This window comes from Natrix helvetica (genome assembly GCF_964273705.1).
Source record: "Natrix helvetica genome assembly, chromosome: 1".
Classification (NCBI taxonomy): Eukaryota; Metazoa; Chordata; class Lepidosauria; order Squamata; family Natricidae; genus Natrix; species Natrix helvetica.
The window spans coordinates 324045551-324067003 of record NC_138548.1 but is presented as its reverse complement, the minus strand read 5'-3'; the positions used below and the strand labels follow the sequence as shown (position 1 = coordinate 324067003).

General features: G+C 43.1%; 1 pseudogene across 1 annotated transcript in view; it reads left to right on the top strand.

Moving 5' to 3' along the window:
- LOC309399653 (contactin-6-like) overlaps positions 1-21453 on the top strand; it is a 163131-nt pseudogene that overhangs the window by 98740 nt on the left and 42938 nt on the right. Inside the window, exon 10 of the transcript in view lies at positions 14781-14908. The product of the transcript in view is annotated as a contactin-6-like (transcript). The remainder of the gene's footprint in view (positions 1-14780; positions 14909-21453) is intronic.

Sequence of the window (21453 nt, the reverse complement as noted above, 5' to 3'; positions counted from 1 at the left end):
GACTCTCCAGAGGAAGAATATTTTTTTAAAACAGCATATTTAAGGATTTTTAGAGCAGGCTGGTGAGTTTAAATTTAAGTTGGTTTTTTTCCCTTTTTAATTGGGTTTTTCTCACCCTTTCGGCTCTCCTGGAGTCCGGGGCTTTGCTCTGGCTCCTAGAAGCCACAGGCAGCTGTTGGGGGAAGCGTGTGGGTCGGAGTGCCGACGCCAGCGCTGTTGGGGCACCCCTACTGGGGGCCGATTCCCACTGGAAGCCCTCCGTTGCAATTTGTGCTTCTAGCAAGTCAAATTGCTGCGTGGGCTTCCAGGGCAGCCATTTTGGCTTCTTCCCTCTTTAAAATTGTCGCGCAAAGCTCCGGTGAGTTCCGGCCGCCATCTTGGATTGCGCAATCTTCCGGCTTTACTTTTAAAAGTTTTTTGCCGCAGCTGCCTGGTGCCTGGCTCTTTGCAGGAGCCGCGTGGAGTCAGACTTGGCTGGTGTGACCGGCGACCTGGGCCCCAATCCAAGCAAGTGATAGCGGCGTGGGATCGTGGCCTGCTGGGTCGCCTCCCTTACTCTCCTGCAGGCGCTGGGAGCGAATTCTGCTCGCGCCTAAAAGATTCCAAGCTACTTCAGGCCTTGCAGTTTCTCTGTCTCCTCAGGAGCATCGTGCTGCGGTGGGCTTTCTGGAGGTGGTGAGTGGTGGTTTTCCCATCCCCCTACTGCCCCAACCAGTGATTGTTACCATGGCAGATCAGGCCCCTGAGACTTCTGAGGGTGTCTCTTCCAGAGCCCCTGTAAGACAGGCCGGGAAAGCAGCCAGGGAGGCCATTAGAGGGAGTAAGCCTTACTCCAGGCATGGCCCCAAGCAGGGCTCAGGCCTAGACAAAGATGCATTAAGGCGACAGAAGGCCTTAGAAAAACAGGTTTCCAAAGCCCAACAGCAGGCCCAATCTTCCCTTTCGGTGTCTCCTGGGGAGCCCTCCAGGGAAATTCCTCCAGCCCAGGGAGGCCCCATTTCTGATAGTGAAGAGGAAGGGGATTCCTTGGCCATGGCAACTTCTCCAGGCCATTCCATGGCTGATCAGGCTGATCTCTTTGCCTGTCCCTCTGATATGGAGGAGGGACCAGCTCCAATGGGGCCCTTAGCCCCTCAACAGCCGATCCCCGGGCCCACTCAAAGGGTTCGCCCCATTGAGGACCAAGGGCCTAACCTATCCACTGAAATGCAGGAAATAATTAACAGGGCCATTTCCCAGGGCATTGAGGCAGGCATGCGAAAAGGTGGCAAGCGCACTCGCAAGATCCACCATTTGCAACCCCACGAGGATTCCAGAGAGATGACTCCTAGCCTTCCACCTCCGTCCCTGCATTCTTCAGTGGCCTCCGATGAGTCAGACTGGGAGGAAGAAGAGGAATTTCTTCCTAGGCAGGAAGCTGAATTCTCTGGGGATGAGGCAAGCCCCGCCAAAAAGCCGGCCTTTTCAGGCTTATTTAATTTGGATAATTTCAAAACCATTTTAGATAAGGCTAAGATCTCAACTCACATGGGGTCCACCCCCCCAGCTCAGGTGGTTGTAGACCCTGATGATCTATCTGGGGATCTCTTTGAGGAACCCATTTCGGTCCAGGAAATAGTTCCTGTACCCAAGATGTTCCTCAATTTAGTTCAAAGACAGTGGGCGCAGCCAGCTACCATGGCTACCCCCAGCAGCCATGACAAGAAGCTATATACGGTGGATGCCAGCCTGGAGGAGCTGCTCAAGCTCCCTCCTATCGATCCCCCTGTAGCGGCTCTTACCTCCTCTTCTGTGCTCCCTCCTGACCTGTTGGAGGGGCTCAAGGCTGAGGACAAGAGAACCGAAACTGCTTGTCACAAGACCCATCAGGCAGCTGCATGGGCCATTAAGTCCTCCGCTTCAGCCTCCTTTTTCTCCAGGGCGGCTCTCCTGTGGCTGAGGCAGTTGTTGAGGAAGATACCTGCCAAGGACGTTAAAGTCAGGCAGGATATCAATAAAATCATGGCAGCCACAGAGTACGCTGCTGATGCCACTCTGAATGCTGCTAAGTTTGCCTCGCGTGCCCTAGCGTCTAATGTTACTTCCAGACACCTCCTGTGGCTTAGGCACTGGAATGTGGATATGCGCTCCAAATGGAAGCTTGTTACTGCCCCCTTTAAAGGGGACAAGCTGTTTGGTGAGGTCCTTGATCCAGTCCTTGTGGAAAACAAGGACAAAAAGAAAGTGATGCCATCAGTCACCAAAAAGCCTGATCGTAAAGGTCCTGGCTCTTACAGGAGGCAGGCCTTTCGGAACAATGAGCCCTCCACCAGCTCCACCCCCTATCATCGGGCGTATCCCCAGCAGGGTGAGCGGTCTCAGGACCGTCAGTCCTTTCAAGACAGAGGTCGCCAGCAGCCCTTCTCCAAGCGGCCATTTCGGGGGGGCTCCGGCTCCCGACCCTTTAGGAGGTATAAATGACCATCACAGGTCAGCTCCCATAGGAGGGCGGTTGCAGTTGTTCCACGCCAAATGGGAGCAGACCACGCCGGACCAGTGGGTTCTTCAAACGGTCCGCATGGGTCTCACTTTAGAATTCTGGTCCCCCCCTCCCCGCCACTTCATCCGGTGTCCAGTTCCCTCAGGGTTAGTCAAAAGATCCCTCATGGAACAGGAGATAAGGCACCTCAAGGAGATCAGGGCCATAGAACCTGTCCCAGCAGGCCAGGAAGGAAGAGTGTCTTACTCCATCCTGTTTCTGGTCCCCAAAAACTCAGGAGGGTGGAGGGGGATATTAGATCTAAAGAGGTTCAATCACCACGTGACATATCGCAGGTTCAAGATGCAGTCCCTCCAGTCCATCTTGGGGGCATCAGGCCAGGCGATATACTAACGTCCATAGACCTCAAAGAGGCCTACCTCCACATCCCTATCCGCAAAGCCCACCGCAAGTTCCTGAGGTTCTCTTACGCGGGCCTCCATTACCTCCGGGACCACGGGTTCACCATCAACCTGGAAAAAAGTCATCTCGTTCCCACGACCAGACTGAAGCATCTAGGGGCCGTCATCGACACCACCTCGGGCACAGTATCCCTGTCCCCGGAAAGGGTGGCCAGCCTTCGGGAGATGGTCGTTCAGGTGCAGCAGTCACGTCTAGTCAAGGTGGTTCAGCTCTCACAGCTCCTCGGCAAGATGATCTCGTGCCTGTCAATCGTGCCTTGGGCGAGACTTCACTCCCGTCCCCTTCAGTGGCTCCTGCTCCCATATCAAAGAACAAACGAAAGCAGCTCAACAAGACTGATTCCAGTTCCAGCAGAGGTACGTCGCTCTCTAAGTGGTGGTTGTCTCCGGCCCTGTTAAAGGGGTCGCCATTCAAGGAGCCAGTCAGGCTCACCATCACAACGGATGCCAGCCTGTTCGGTTGGGGGGCCCACTGCCACAACCAGCTCGCACAGGGCAGGTGGTCCCCTTCCGAAGCCGCTCACAGCATCAACTGGCTGGAGCTGAGGGCAGTCAGGCTTGCGCTGAAGCGCTTCCAGAGCACCGTTCAGGGCCACCACGTGCGCATCATGACAGACAATGTCGCCACCAAGGCGCACATCAATCGACAGGGGGGAACGCGCTCCAGATCCCTGATGAAGGAGGCGGAGCTCTTGGGTCGATGGGTGGAGAGGTATCTCCTTTCTCTTCAGGCGGAGCACATCTCGGGCACGAGCAACACCCAGGCGGACTGGCTGAGCAGATCCACAGTCGACCACTCGGAGTGGCGTCTACATCCGATGCTGTTCCAGCAACTGTCCCAGAGGTTCGGCCTCCCGCTGGTGGACCTGTTCGCCACCGCGGCCAACGCGCATCTTCCGCGGTTCTTCACAAGGTTCCACGACCCGAGGGCGGAAGGAGTCAACGTGCTGCACGGCCCGTGGCCGAAAGGTCTGCTTTACGCTTTTCCCCCGCTACCTCTTCTTCCCAGAGTCATCAGGAAGATCCTAGCAGAGGAGGCGGAGGTGCTGCTGGTAGCACCGTACTGGCCCAGGAGAACCTGGTTTGCAGACTTGGTGAGTCTTTCGATCACACCACCGTGGCAGATTCCTCCACAGGACATCTCTCTCAGCCAGGGGGCCCTTCAACATCCAGAACCCCAGTGGCTGCAGCTGGCCGTCTGGCACTTGAGAGGGATCTCCTAAGCAGAGGCAAGTTGTCAGACAAGGTGATTGGCACCATCCAAGCGTCACGACGGCAGTCCACGACGCGCATCTACGACGCCACTTGGGAATCCTTCGCCAGCTGGTGCACGGCTCATGGTACGCCTGCGCCCCTTGCTTCGGTTCCTGTCATCCTGGACTTCCTGCAGGAAGGTTTGGACAAAGGCCTGGCACCTAACACCCTGAGGCGCCAGGCAGCAGCCCTGTCAACCATCCTCTCAGTTGAGGGCTACGCATCTCTTGGCCGGAATCCGACCATCCGCAGTTTCCTCAGGGGAGCGACCAACCTGAGACCCCCAGTGGTCCACAGATACCCATCTTGGGATCTCAGTGTAGTGTTGCGGTCCCTCATCGGGCCCCCGTTTGAGCCCATTAAGACGGCCAGTCTCAGACACCTCACATTCAAGACGGTTTTTCTGGTCGCTATCACGTCTGCTCGTCGCATATCGGAACTGGCTGCCTTGTCAGTCAGAGAGGACTTGTGTCTCATTCGTAACGACAGAGTAATCCTGAGGTTGGACCCTTCCTTCATTCCGAAGGTCAATTCCTGGTTTCATCGGGCGCAGGAGGTGGTCCTTCCGGATTTTTGTCCGCATCCTCGGCACCCGAGGGAAAAGCGCTGGCACATGCTGGATGTGCGCAGGACTATTCGCAGATACATCAAGCGCACGGCCAGTTTTCGGAAATCCGAATCTCTATTCGTCTCCTTTCAACCAGCTTCTCAAGGCAAGAAGGTCTCTTCATCTACCATCGGCGGATGGCTGCGAGCCTGCATTGCGCTTGCCCACGTTTTACAGTCCGTTCCTGTGCCTCGCAATATCACAGCACATTCGACTAGAAGCGCCGCCACCACAGCTGCCTGGTCTACACAGGCACCGATTGAAGAGATCTGCAAGGCGGCCACCTGGACTTCTCTGTCTCCATTTGTCCGAAATTACAAACTGGACAGTTTTGCATCGGCGGAAGGGGCCTTTGGGAGGCGTGTTCTTCAGGGCATCCATACCAGCGGAGCGACCCTGATGGCTGAGCCTTCCCGCCCTAGTGACAGTTAGCTTGGGCATGTCCCTTCTTTGGACTCTCCAGAGCAGCGCCCTGGAAAATGACCATTGTCTTACCTGAAGGGTCCTTTTCAGGGCGCTGCAACGGAGAGTCCACCCCGCCCTGGGGTCTATTCTCCGCTGGTGTTTGTGAAGTCACAGTGTTGTTTGTTGTTTCTGTTATTGTTGTTGGACTATTTTTGACTTGTTCCATATTAGACTTCCAGTTGAAGTTTCAGCGCACAACTGTTCCACGTCTTCATTGAATAAATCTGGGGAGAGTCGGCACCAGAGGCGTGGCTTAAAGTTTCAATTCAGTTCTGGGCAGATTGGCTGTGTTTAACCCTTCTTTGGACTCTCCGTTGCAGCGCCCTGAAAAGGACCCTTCAGGTAAGACAATGGTCATTCCCACCCCACTCCAGGGGAAGGTTATTGCAAAATCCCCATTTCCTCCTGATCAGCTGGGACTCGGGAGGCAGAGAATCGATGGGGGTAGGGCCAGTCAGAGGTGGTATTTACCGGTTCTCCAAACTACTCAAAATTTCTGCTACTGGTTCTCCAGAACTCATCAGAACCTGCTGAATACCACCTCTAAACTGCACACAAGTGCACACTTGACTGCCACTTGTGCAGATTCATCCCCTCCTCTCCCCTGCCAATCCGCAAAGCTGGAAAGATTGAGGAACTGTTGACTATAGGACAGATTTAGGCATGAACAAAAAGTAAAGATGGATTAGGAATAATTTATTAGAAACCGAAGGTCATAAACAGTCATTTAAATTATGTGTAAAGCATTTAATTACTACATTAATTACTGAATAAAATTTAGGCTCATAAAGAGACTACTTTAATTCATTATCTACTCTAAGCACGGACAACTAATAGTAGAATTGCATATGATAAAAACATTATGCTTATCTAAAAATTTTCCAGATATCTGAAATTAGTTACACTACTTCTCATGAACAATAAAACATACAAGTCATCTCAAATGCAAATAAAGTATATAGAACAATAGAACTGAATATGAAAGTAATGTGATAAAATTTAAGTGCATACTATTTAGTCCATGATAGTATTCATATTGATCAAGGTTGATGTCCGAGGTATTCTTGAAGCAATCTACCTATCATCTTCTCAAGGATGTTGCTTCAAAATTATATATATATATATATATATATATATATATATATATATATATATATATATATATATATATATATATATGTGTGTGTGTGTGTGTGTGTGTGTGTGTGTGTGTGTGTGTGTGTGTGTGTGTGTGTGTGTGTGTGTGTGTGTGTGTATGTGTATGTATGTGTATGTATGTGTATGTATGTGTATGTATATGTGTATATGTGTATATGTGTATATGTGTATATGTATATATGTATATATGTATATATGTATATATGTATATATGTATATATGTATATATGTATGCTGGTTTTGTTGTATTCGGGTCTTTTCCCGTGTAAGGTTGAGATTGTCTTTGCAACGTTTCGGCAGGATCTCACCTGCCATCTTCAAGCAATGTGGGCTCAAAATGTGAGTTTTCCTTTCTAAATGCAGTATCTTACATTTTGAGCCCACATTGCTTGAAGATGGCAGGTGAGATCCTGCCGAAACGTTGCAAAGACAATCTCAACCTTACACGGGAAAAGACCCGAATACAACAAAACCAGCATACCTACACCCGTGAAAATCTACGAAAACAAATATATATATAAATATATATATTTAGAGCCAAAAGAGAACAGAGCATGCTAGATGCCTTTATGCTGTCCTATTCAACCGAATATTATTATTGTATGTTTAAATTCAAAGATGATTTTAATAGAATGTAAGTGGTACTAAATTAAATAAATCTGGGATTAGTTTCAGTTATGCAGCTCTAGAATAACATACATAGGCTTAGCTGCTGTTCTTCCCCCTCCATTTCTTAACTTGATTTCTAATAGTAAATCAAACGGAAGTTCATCAACTGACGGTGGAAATAATATAAGGAAATTAAAGCTTCTGTGTGATTTGGTTGTTAATTGCTGTTTGGTGGGAAGTCTTGAATAAGCATGAGTAGATGGACTGAGATAAAATGAAAGCTTTGTAGCTGGGTAAAATGAGAAAATGGTGACCAACAGATTTACATATAGGATGCATTCAGAAAGTATTCAGAACCCCTTCATTTTGGTCAATTTTGTTATGCTGCAACTTGGTTCTACAGCTATTGAAATTCATTTTTTTTCTTATTAATTTACATTCAGTACCCCTTAATGACAAAGTGAAAGCAGGATTTGAGAAATGTCTGTAAATTTATTAAAAATAAAAAACCCTGAAATATCACATAAGTATAAGTACTCAGACCCTTCACTCCGTACTTTGTTGAAGCACCTTTGGCAGCAATTTCAGCCCGGAGTCTTTTTGGGTATGACACAACCAGCTTTGGGCACTTGGATTGGGGGATTTTCTGCCATTCTTCCTCAACTCAGTCAGGTTGGATGGTGACTGTTAGTGGACAGCTATTTGTAGATCACTCCAAAGATGTTCAATAGGGTTCAAGCCGGTGCTTCGGCTGGACATCCACAGAGTTGTCCCTAAGCCTATCCTGGGTTGTCTTGGCTGTGTGCTTAGGATCATTGTCATGTTGGAAAGTGAACCTTTAGTCCTGAGGTCCTGAATGCTGTGGAAAAGTTTTCATTCATAGAATAGAATAGAATAGAATAGAATAGAATAGAATAGAAGCAGGGTAACCTATACCATTTCAGACAAGTGACTGTCTAGTCTCTTCTTAAAAACCTCCAATGATGGAGTGTCCACAACTTCTGCAGGCAAGCTGTTCCATGGTTAACTGTCCTTACAGTTAGGAGGTTTTTTTTTTCTTAATTACAGGTTGCTTCTCTCTTTGATTAGTTTCAAGACATTGTTTCTTGTCCTGCCCTCTGGTGCTTTGGAGAATAATTCCCCCCCCCTCTTCTTTGTGGCAGCCATTTAAATACTGGAATATGCTATCATGTCACCCATAATTCTTCTTTTCTTTAGACTAGCCAAACCCAAAATCTGCAACCCTCATATGGTTTAGTCTCCAGCCTTTTCATCATCTTAGTTGCTCTTCTCTGAACTTTTTCCAGTCTCAACATCTTTTTTGTAGTATGGTGAACAAAATTGGCTGCAATATTCCAGGTGTGGTCTTACTAGGGCTTTGTATAGTGGCACTTATACTTCACATGATCTTGATTCTATGCCTCTGTTTATACAACCCAGGATTGTATTAGGTTTTTTTGGCTGCTGCTGCACACTACTGGCTCATATTCAAGTGATCATCCATTAGGACACCACGGTCCCTCTCACAGTTACTGTTTTTGAGCCAGGTTTCTCTTAATCTCTACTTATAGCTTTGATTTTTTTTCCTGCCTAAATGTAAAGCTTTGTTTTTCTCCATATTAAAATTCATTTTGTTGTGGAGGGTCCATTGTTTGTCAAGATCTTTTTGGATCCTGAGTTTGTCTTCTGGGGTGTTGGCTATTCCTGCCAGTTTAGTATCACCTGGAAATTTGATGAGTTCCCCTTCTATTCCCTCATCTAAGTCATATATAATGATATTGAAGAGTACTGGGCCTTAGAAGGAGCCTTGTGATACCCCACTGCTTACTTCTCTCCATGCGGATGCAGTATCATTAACAACTATTCATTGAATATGGTTTGCCAGCCAGCTACAAATCCATCTGGTGTTGATGTTGTCTATTCCACATTTTTTCTAGGTTATTAAGAAGTAGATCATGGTCTACTTTGTCAAATGCCTTACTGAAATCTAAGTATCCTATGTCCACAGCATTTTGCTGATCTACTGATTTGGTGACTTTACCACTAAATCAATATCCCTGTTATTTGTTCCATTCAGCTTTCCCTTAACCCTGACCAGTCTTCCAGTCCTTGCTGCTGAAAAACATCACCACAGCATGATGCTGCCACTACCATACTTCACTGTTGTGATGATATTGGGCAGGTGATGAGTGGTGCCTTATTTCCTCCAGACATAACATTAAGAACTGAGGCCAAACAGTTCAATCTTGGTTTCATAAGATCAGAAAATCTTGTTCTTCACAATCTGAGAATCCTTTGGGTGCTTTTTTGCGAACTCCAAGTGGGCTTTCATGTGTTTTGCACTGCTTCTGTCTAGCCATTCTGCCATAAAGTTCAGATTGGTAAAGGGCTGCAGTGATGGCTGTCCATCTGGAACTCTGTCCCATATCCACATAGGTCTCTGGAGCTCAGTCAGAGTGACCATTGGGTTCTTGGTCATCTCTCTTACTAAAGTCCTTATCCCTCGATTGTTCAGTTTGATTGGGTGACCAGTGTTTGGAAAAGTCCTGGTTGTGCAAAACTTCTTCCATTTGAGAATTATGAAGGCCACTGTGCTCTAATGAACATTCAGTGAAGCAGAGGTTTTGTTGTAGCCTTTGCAAGATCTTGCTTTGCAATAATCTTGTCTCTGAGCTCTTGAGGCAGTTCCTTTAACCTCATGGTTTTTGCTCTGCTACAGTATGCATTGTCAGTTGTGAGGCCTTCTATAGAGAGATGTGTGCCTTTCCAAATCATTCCAATCAATTGAATTTACCACAGGTCAATGTCAATCAATGTGTAGAAACATGTCAGCAATGATCAAGAGCAATGATCAAAAGCACAGAAAAGACAAATAATTGTACGAATATTTCTATCATATGCCATTGCATACATACATGCATGCACACACACACACACGCATACATGTGTGTGTTCATGCATGATATCGCTCCTGACGGGTTTTTAATTTTGTGATTTTATTTAGGGGATTTTAAACTGTGATTTTAATTGTTTCCATCCATCTGTCTACCTCCTCCACATATATGTCTATTTTGTGTATGTATTGTCCATATTTGTATTTTATATGTTTTTATTGTACGCCGCCCCGAGTCCTTCGAGAGAGGGTGCGGCTAACAAATAAAAATTATTATTATTATTATTATTATTATTATTATTATTATTATTATTATTATTATTATTGGCATGTGATACAAATAGTCTTAAAATTGTGTGTCTATATTTTCTCTGCTTTTATATGCTTTGCTTTGTTACTTAGAGAAGGCAGTCTATATTTTACAGGGCCATGACTCTATAAAATGATAAAAGAATTTATGTTCTATCACTTCATAATTAAAACAAAATTTAATTAGGATTGGGCAAGAAAGAACAACAGCACAGACCTTGCTTAATATGTTCCTTATTCAGGGACCATCCAAAATTAGTGCAATGCTGAAAAAAATAGCTATTTTCTATAGAAATATTTGGGGGACCACAGCTGATCAAATGTAAACTCAATCCCCATTTGTCATTTTTTTTAAAAAAAAACTCTATTGATATCATAAAAGTTGATGGCACTACAGATGTTCAGACTGAATATAGTCTGACAAAAAAGGAACCTACTGATTCAGCAGTGGGAAGAAATTAAGCAGCAGAAGAAAAAATGTCATCATGCTAAGCAAATCCCAGGGCATTTGCCTTTTTCTTTTTTTACCTTGATACCTGATCACCTCAAACACTGAGCACAGATGTGAGAACTCTCTTGTGTTTGACAGTTGGTTGAACAAAGTCAGTGATAATTAACTCCCAATCAGCATTTTTGGCTCCTCTGAAATTGTAGTTTGATTTTGCACTTTGCAGACGGCTTTGCGGTTCTATACAATGTATAATTATACAGCTTATTTCTTTTTCTTTATTTTGTATGTGTGTGTATTTTTTGACACTTCTTTCTTACTTCAGGAAAATATCACCTGGATTTTTTAAAATCTTTTAATCACTTGAACTTATTTTCAACTGTTAAAAATTGCATATAAAAACACAGCATAGCAGCTGGCCCTTACATGAATTAATTTTTGAAAAAGGAACATTTTTTAAAACTTGGAATAACACAATGTTGTTGTTTCTCTAGCACAAAATGTGTGTTTATCCCCCCCAAAAAAAAATCTATGTAGGTCTCTCCACATGTCATCCTTAGTGAAGCATGCAAACTAGCACCTGCATTTTCTGTGTCAGATGCTTCTGACACACATTCCCCTTCTGCTCTGGCCACTTTTTAGAGAGGCACAGTTGAGAGAGTTTTAACAAACAGCATCACTATTTGGTTTGGTGGCAGCAGTGCCTCAGAGAGAAAGTCCATTCAGAGAGTGGTAAGGACAGTAAAGAAGATTATAGGAAGCTTGCATCCCGTTATTCAGGATACTTCTTATAAGAGCTATGAGCTTAGAGCTCAAAGCATTGTTAGACACCCCACACATTTGCTTTATGGTCTGTTTCTGTTTCTCCCCTCTGGGAAGAGGTTTCAAAGTATTTCTAGCAGAACTATCTGATTCTGTAACAGCTTTGTTCCCTATGTCATCTGTCTGGTAAACTTGCAAGATTTGTATTTCTAGCCATGTACATTTATACGTTTAAACTGTGTTGTTTCTCTGTGTCATATAATATGGCTATGTGGGTATATGCTTATTTAATTTGTTTGTTTGTTTGTTTATTTTGTCATGTTTATGTAGTGTATATTGGAAGTGATGACCCTTTGAGAGGTGTATGCAATGAAATTTCATTTTCATGTTTGCCAATTAGTGTAGGTTTAAACTGACAATAAAGCTATTCTAAGTCTACAGTAAATCTAAGTCTAGAAGAGGTCCTCCATCTGTTCTCTTTCTATCTCTTCATCTTGAGATGTATTTGCAGGAACAGATCTATAGGAGCTTTTAATTAAAGGACTATTACATTATTTATTTTCTGATTTGGGGATTAGCTCTTTCTCATTCACTCATTTGAGGGAGAAAAGCTCAAATGAGACCTTAAAATATATCAGCAGAGGGGTAACAGGTCACAAGAACTTCCACTTTTAAGAGCTGGAAAAGCATTAGCTCAAACAAGTATTAATGAAGATGAAAATATTTGGAAATAATTATCTCCTTTTTACAACCCCCAACCGACAAGATGTAGTTTCTTGTGATATTAGTTGCATGGCCAGAGGTAAGAAATCATGGGAGCTTCAATCTTGCAGTCTGGAGGAATATACATTTTCCTCCCTTCTGTACAAAAACAGTACACTAATCCTAAATATCCTAATTAAGGACAGGATAGAAAATTAGAAGGAAAATAGCATTTGCAAAATGTGATATAGAGACTATCACTAGAAGATGTTGAAATTTAGTAAAAACATAAACCCAACATATGCCCCTCTGCAACAGCAGCATTTCTGGTATTCTGCATAAATAAGCAAGAGGAAAGTTTTAGATTACAGCATAAGGATCAGAGGTAGGTTCCTACTGGTTCGGCACAGTTTGGCAAAACCAGTAGTGGTGTGCTGGCCTGGGTCACAGAACCGGCAGCAACCCAGGCTGGACACACCTCTGAACCGGTTACCCCGTCACTGCCATCACCGCGGCCATCTTTTTTTTTTTTTAGTTCTGTGCATGTGCATAATAATTTCCATTGAACTGTGCAGCACGAGCAAAGCACACGCAAGAGCTAACCAGCAGTAAGAATACATGGCTAGTTAAAAACAAAGAAGCAGGCAAACACATCTGATGCTGGTATAGGTTTCCTCCTGAAATAAAGCCATGACTAACTCCTCTTTGTTAGATATGTTCTGAAGAATATATTTTTATTCTCAGACCTGAATATCTCTATTGGAGTAACACAATAGAAAGAATGAAAAGAAAATAAATATCACATTTTGGCGGATGCCCTTTGGAGATTTGAATTTCAGCCAAAACCCCAAGAATAACCTAAGTAATGTATTAAAGTAAAATAAGTGTCCAGAAAAACATGATCCTAAAGGCATAGGAGACAGAAGGAAGGAAGGAGGAAGAGGAGGAGAAGGAGGGGAAAAAAGGAGAAGGAGGAGAACGGTGAGGAGGAGGAAGAGGACACTTTTTAGTGTTAGAAGGTGGTACAATCAGGAGAAAGGATGGGCTTGGAGTCTCTTTTAAAAATAGCAATAGCACTTAAACTTATATACCGCTTCACAGTGCTTTACAGCCCTACCTAAGCGGTTTACAGAGTCAACATATTGCCCCCAACAATCTGGGACCTCATTTTATTCACATTGGAAGGATGGAAGGATGAGTCAACCTTGAGCCTGGTGAGATTTGATCTGCTAAACTGCTGGCAGACGGTGATCAGCAGAAGCAGCCTGCAGTATTGTACTCTAACCACTGTGCCACTGCTGTTTTTATCAGACAGTAGAAGTTCCAGGTCACCCATTGTAAAACCATCTCATGTTGTTATCAGATCCTACATTCCTATAATAAAAATGTAGTTATAATTTACACTGCTTTTGTAAGTCCTATATATCATTTCCAGACCTATAACTTATAAACTTGAGGCTTTCTGATTCCTTTGGTGAGGACCCTTGTGATCACTATAGATGTACAGTATATGCCACTATAAGGTACTTTGTGGTATCTATCTGCAATCATTTTAGTTCCAAATTTAATTGGTATTTTCTCCATAAATCAATATCTATCTATCGTCTACCTGCCTATCTGCCTGTCTGCCTTTCCTATCTATCTATCTATCTATCTATCTATCTATCTATCTATCTATCTATCTATCTATCTATCTATCTATCTATCTATCTATCTATCATCTGTCATCTATCATCTATCTATCTCTATCATCTCTCTCTCTATATATAAATCAATCAACGGTCTCTCATCTATCTATCGACTATAAATCTATAAATCTATTTATCTGATCTATCCATTTATCCATCCTCTGTGTGTGTGTGTGTGTGTGTGTCTCCCTCTCACTATCTATTTTTTTCTTTTCAATTATTATACCTGGTGTATTGTGTTTTAGATAGTGCTCCCTTTGCAAAACTCACTCAAATTTTATTATTATTATTAGCAACATTTTTCAGTTTTGTGATGATATCACATTCCGAAAAGTGAAGTTATAAAATTATAACCTTTGCTTGCCCTGATGTAATCATTTAATCCATGTTTGTCTTCTTCAACTGTTACTACCAATAATAAGCGGCCTTAACCTGGTTATTTATAACTGTGTGACATATTAACCTTCCTATAATAATCAGCTTAAATTCATTTTATTGTTTGACTGTTAGCGATCTCAATGAGGAATATTTTCTATTCAAATTGCTGAAAAATTGCATCTTCTCATGCTTCCTACTCTAATCAGCTCACCATCTGAGACTGAAAACATATTTTATTCCCTGAAGAAACACACCATGCTTAAAGCTCATATTGTGGATTTATTTCTTCCTCTGCAGGAATAAATTGACCAGAGAAAGTGGCAGACTAGTTATAAAGACAGAAAATTAGTACATTCTACTGTGTCTAATCTGTATCTAATGTAATGATCAATGATACATTGAAGTGAAAATTTGGCTGAAATGTGCTTGGTGTGCTGTAATCAACAGCAACTATGATTAATGTTCAAATATTATAAATAACATATTACAGTTATTGGTATTAGTCTTCAGCATAATATATTAATAACTGGTTTGCATGGTTTTGTTTATTTTTTAATCCTCCTTCAGAATCCTTATTTTAGAAGATAACAGTCTGAAGATATATAATATTACCAAATCTGATGCAGGTGTATACAGCTGCATAGTGATGAATTAATTTGGAGTTGCGAGAAATTCAGGAAACCTGATTGTGAAAGGTACTTTTTTGTCTTTATCGGTATTATCTGCATATTGAAATCCACATACATATTTGATCAAACATGCTGAGATGTCAGAGACTATCGTATTCTGGGAATGTGGTTTGAATTTTTTTTTTAAGTTTTATTGGTTTTTACAAATATTTGGGGGAAAAGGGTACATAAGTGTGGAGAAAAATTTTGACAGCTACATCATACGGAAGGTGGTGTTTCCCCGGGATCTTACATCTCTCTCTTATTTTATATATATCAGAATATCATTATTACGTACATATTGGCAGTTTAAGTTTACTTCAATTTCTTTAACATCTTCAATCATACTTTATATCACTTCTAACCATTTCATTATATTAACAATTGCAATATACTTTTAATTCATTTCTGTGACCTAAGTCTCATCGCTGCCTCCTCACCCCTGTCTGTTGGCTGAGCCATGGCTCCTCCCCCCTTCATATCTTGTGCACTGTCTCTTGTTTTGTCTAGAAGGTTCTTGTGTTTTTCCATGAAGGCTTCTGCCTCCACCACTGTATTAATTCTCACTCTACCACCCTCCCAGAAAATCAGCAAGCCTTCTGGAATTACCCATCTGAACCAGATATTTTTTTCATACAATTTTTTAGTTAGAAAGAAGAATTTATTCCTCTTATCTCTTATTCTTTTTGGTATGTTTCAAAATGGTTATTTCTTTGTCCTTATATCTTAAAGGTCCCACCCCCTTTGAGCCCCTAGAATCTCATCTCTTATAGTCTTTCTAAAAAATTTAACATGAACTTCCCTTGGAACATTGTGTGTTCTAGCATATGCTGAGTTGATTCTATATATCAGATCAATATCCTACCCTAACTGTTGTTTATCTCTTTTAATATAATCTGCTAACATTGTTATCATAGTCTCCCTTAAATCTTCACCCTCCATTTCAGATATATTTTGAAATCTAAGAAAGAAAGACATCCTTTCAAATTCCATTTTTTCCATAAAGTTCTCAAACCCAAGATTTTTTTTTGTAAAGCCTTCACCTCTTCTCCCACCCCCACAGCATTCTCCTCCAGGGCATTTATTTTCTGACTATTTTGTAAAGTCTGTTGTTTATTTTCTCTGAGTTCTTCCTTTAAGTCCGCCAACTGCTTTTTTATTTCGTCCTGTCCCTTTAAGAGTGTCTGGAACATTTGATGAATCATTTCTTGAGACTGCTGTTCCCCCTCAGAGGCTTTAGGTTGTAAGAAGGAAGATAGTTGTGTTTGTTGGGGAACAGGATTTGAGACAGAAGAAGATGGAGCCGAGGCTGGTTTAGGAAGGGGGGCCTTTTTTGCAGGCATTGCAGAACTCAGAGAAAGTTCTAAGTCTAGACAGAAAAAATGGTGTCTGCTGAAGTGCGCCGTCAGGGGGTATCCACCTGCAGGCAAAGTCCAATGTGGGATATTAGTCTTTCATACAGCTCCCCTCTAGTTGTAGTCAATTTTTCCTAATCCAAGGAAAATTGTACAAAGAGATTCCTCTAGGGTTCACTGGGGTTTTGAAATTCCAACCCAGAAGATTTTTCAAAGATGACAGTTCATTTGTAACGGCTGTAAAAACGGGGGAAGGAACGCCATTTTGGCTCAGCCCTCTCAAGGGATTGGAGAGCAATCATTCAAAAAGTTTCCATTCATAGTTTATTAGGTCAGCTCACTTTCTTTCTTTCGCAATTGTTCAAGAGAGTCATTATCCCATTGCTTGAAAGAAGTGAATATCAAAAGGGTTTTTCCCCAGGTCTCTCTCTCTCCTCCGAGAGTGAGATCGTATAAAGCCGCTTTTCCGAGGGGGGGGGAGAAAACCCCCCTCTCCAATCTTAACACTTTACAAAGATCAAAGAGTCTTAGAAAGACTGCTAATCCTTATTTAATTAGTTGTTCAAGAAGCAAGAAAAAGACCCCGGGGGAACTCCTCCCTCACCGCATTTCTGCTGTTGCCTTCACATAGAGCATTTTCTTCCGATCTCCTCAGGACGAAGGTCCGTGTGGCATGCACATACCCCAAATGCCTCCCGGTGCCTAGGGCAAAGCTGGCAGCCCCCCTGCAGCCACCGCCGCTCCAGGGGGCTCCAGCAAGCCGCCCCCTTGGCAGGACACCCCTACAAGACACCCTGTTCCCCCCCACGAGTCAGGGGGAGCCCACCAGGACGGCAAGCGGTGGACAACATGTCCGTCGTCCACAGAAACCGGAAGTGGAAATCTGAAATTTATTTTCTTGAGGGAACAAGGTTACTGAAATGCCAGTGGCAAACACCAGAGGGATCCTTGCCAAGATACATGCAATACCTGTGGTTTGATACCATTCTTAGAGACAACACAGGTTCAAACTTAGCATCCAAGCTTCCGACTGAACAATGAAATATTTCAAGAAAATGGCTGCTTTGCAAACTATATTCTAAAGGGCAGAAAGAAGAGGAGACATCTGAACCCTTGTTTAGTCTCAGAAATTAAATCTGTGCAAATGCTTATTTCTGAAGCTCCACAGAATATTGTACTTGATCAAAGTGAGAAAAGTAATTTATTTCAAGGTAATTTTATTAAAAAAATTATTTTGGTGATCTAGGGAGAAATAAAGATTAATACATTGTCTTGGTCACAAAAAAACCCCATCTTTTAGGCAAAAGTAAGTGAAGGAATAGGGACGGAGTGGCTCAGTGGCTAAGACGCTGAGCTTGTCAATGAGAAAGGTCGGCAGTTCAGCAGTTTAAATCCCTAGCGCTGCATAACAGAGTGAGCTCCCGTTACTTGTCCCAGCTTCTGCCAATCTAGCAGTTCTAAAGCATGTAAAAATGCAAGTAGAAAAAATAGGGACCACATTTGGTGGAAAGGTAACAGCGTTCCATGCCCCTTTGGCATTTAGCCATGCCGGCCACATGACCACGGAGACATCTTCGGACAGCACTGTCTCTTCGGCTTTGAAACAGAGATGAGAAGCACCCCCTAGAGTCATGAATGACTAGCACATATGTGCAAGGGGAACCTTTACCTTTTACCTTAAGTGAAGGAACCACTGGCATATTCTATGCAATATGTTGAACCAAATGACCTAAAGGAATCCTTGGAAATCCTTTATTCAGCAGTGTACAGTCACATCAGACAGTGGTCCCCAACATTTCCAGTTGGCAGCCAGACTGGGGGTGGGGAGAGGGGAATCATACTATTTGAGCAGCACTGGTGCACACACCCACAGCTCCACTCTGCAAATGATGCAGCTCCCTGCTCTGGAGCTACTTGTTTGTGCACACCAGCCAGCCGCATGAGCAAGTGGAGGTGTGTATGCTCATGCTGCCAGCCTATCACTCACACAACCCATTCTGAATAGTCCACAGCCTGGTAATGAGCCATAGCCCGGAGGTTGGGAACCCCTGGCACCTCCACTTCACAAGACACTAGATCTGTTTTAGTAACACATCTCCCATAAGACTATTAAAAATCACTTGTCTTCGCAAGTTATCAATGGATACTTTCTTCTTTTATGTCCTCCAATGGGCAGTACTAGAAGTCATATATAACAATATACCAGCTCCTCAAAGAATTTGTCCATGTGAACTGAAACAGATAGAATATGTTATCTTAAGATGTACATTTACATTTAAAAATGGGCAAGGTTATTAATCCCTTTACTACACAAAAACCTGGCTCCCTGGATGAATATTTTATCTCTTATCTTCTGCCTGGTTAAAAACACAAAGCTGACATATTCACTTGCAAAATTGTATTATCTAGCAATACATGTTTGTAGCAGTACAATATCCTTCAACAATATCTGTAGAAGAGATAGAGGGCATTGTACGCTGACATTTTATTAGTTATTAGATGCTATATTGGATAACTAATTGTTTTTATTTGCATGAATTCTGGTTTGCAAATTCTGGTTTACCCTAATAAAGTGTGTGTGTTTGTGTGTTGTTTTAGTAGTTGGTGGACTGGGTTGGACTTACAGATTGGGACAAGGGTGGAAGGTTGGGCTACGTGATAGTGGAGATATGAATGGAGATCATATATCAATGTTGACAGGCAAGAATAGCACAACGATGATGAATTCCATCAGTAGTCTAGTGAGAAACAATTGAATAATGACAACTACCTCTTTCCTTTTTGATGCATGGTACATAGAACTTTGTATTTTATTTGTTGTTTGTCATATTTGAGAACCACCCATCTTCTTCACATATGATTTTATATGTTCATGTAAGGGTTCAAAAAGTAGTGCCCTCCCCTCTGCTTTTGGCATGCAATGGACCAGTTTTTCACCCTCCCCAGGCTCCAGAGGCTTTCTAGGCACCTGGGTAGGGGGAAGACAGCCTCCTCTGCCACCGCCCCCCCCCCATGGGAACAGACTTCCGGTTTGCCTGTAGGGCCGTTTTTTGCACTCCTGAGCCTTCAGGGAAGCCTCCTGAGGGCTACCAAGGTCGGAAAATGGCCCCACTGGCAAACCGGAAGTCACTTCCGAGTTGCCCATAGGACCATTTTTTGCACTCCTGAGACTTTAGGGAAGCCTCCTGAAGGCTTCAGAGGGTGAAAAATGGCCCTATGGGCAAACCAGAAGTTCATTCCCAAACTTCCGGATTACCAGTAGGGCCGTTTTTCACCCTCTGGAGCCTTCAGGAGGCTTCCCTAAAGCCTCAGGAGTGTGAAAAATGGCCCAATGCACAAATCAGAAGTCAGTTCCGAACTTCCGGTTTGCATGTTGGTTTGGTTTTTTTTTGCCACCCGGGCGAAAAGCTGCCAAAAAAGAAGGACGAAATTAGCTGGCCAGTGCGTGGATGCACACTAGAGCTGACAGGGCAACGCCTCGTGTACCCTAACAAATGGCTCTGTGTGCCACCTGTGGCACATGTGCCATAGGTTCACCATCACGGACCTAGGAAGTTGCAATGTGTTAGCTTAGTATATACACAGATCTAAGCAGTGCGACATTTTGTAATTAACCAATGGAAATTTTGTCAATGTGCAGATTTTCTAAGTTGCCATCCACACTTTTTGGTATGACACTCAGTGTGCCAATAACCTCTTTGACAATCATAGCCAATTTATGCCATAATTTTTCCATTTCAATTTTCATATCTTGATGCTTTGTGATCTTCTCCAATTCTTTGTTTTCTATTCTAATATCCCCTGGCATTGCCACATCAGTTATGCATAGTTTCTTCTTTTTAACCACAGTTACTTCTGGTGTATTATGTGCCAAGATTTTACTGGACTTTCATTTTTAATCATTTTGTATCTGCTATGTTTATAGAATATCTATTGACATGTTGTTATTTGTTATTGTTGTTGTGTTGGAAGCAGTTAATTGCACAGAATCTTGAGAAATGTTTCCCAGCCATGACAAACTGACGATGTGTATACTTTAACTTCCACTATTCTCCAGTCATCATGCAAATCCGCATATCTTCAAGCTGCCAGGGTGGAGAAGCTCTGGCCTAGAAAGCTGGATAGTACAATACCTGTAATAATAAATGGATAATCAAGTTTGCCATACTTCACCAGAACACAAGTAAAGTGAAATCCATCTTGTACCAGCTGTCTTTCATTCAAATAACTTGGCTCATAGCTCCAGAAATTATATAGCTCCCACTGACATCATAACTGAAGGCAATTATTCATCTGCAAAAATTTTCTTTCTCCTTTCAGTGGAGAGATGGATGAGAACATCACCTGAGCCTCCAGGGTCCTGAGGTTCTCTCCTCAATCTTCACATCTGTGCTGATACAGTTGTCATCGCTCTTGGCAGTATCATTTTAACTGACAAGGATTAACAGGAAAGGATAATTGTCAATGGACTTAATAAATTCCCCAATAATGAAACAGACCTTAGCATAATTATTTGGTTGAACAGCTGCCTCCTGAAAATGTACAATAAGAGTATTATGCAGACAGCAGGGAAATGTAATCTGACACTTACAAGTCCCAAAAAGAATAAAACTTACAGACCTCCATTGTAGTTGTGAAAGAAAGGGACTAATCTGTCTTCTTCAACAACACAGTTATCCAAGCAATGAACCACAATACGATATTAGAATTTTATCTGTATTATACAAAATTCCACGGCATAAAAACTCCCTTCCAGAGAAATGGGGATTATAGTACTATGTTCTGACCCCCCCCCCCTTCCTCCCTCGCCAACACAGACTCACGCCGAGCCAAAGTTACTTCCCAGGGTTTATTGCACAGACAGACAGACAGATCCTTGGCAGCAATACACCATGACTAGACTCTCAGAACCCTCCAGCACGGAGAGCAGCTATCCAGCCTGCCATGCTCACAAGACGGAACTTTCCCAATAGTTCTGCTTTGATTTCTGCAAAGGGCATATGCACAATCGGTTCTTTTATAGACTGGAGAGGAGTCTACTTATCAGCAGCTGAGAGCAATTACCTCCGGTAACTGCGCACTTGCTCCTTATGCCAGTGAGTGTCGGTAACGAGCATCTAATAACTCACTGCTGATGTCTGACTCACTGTCCCGTGACTCCTCCCACTGCTCCAAGGCATGACATCAGGAGCCCCCTTCCTTTGGCTTTCACCACTG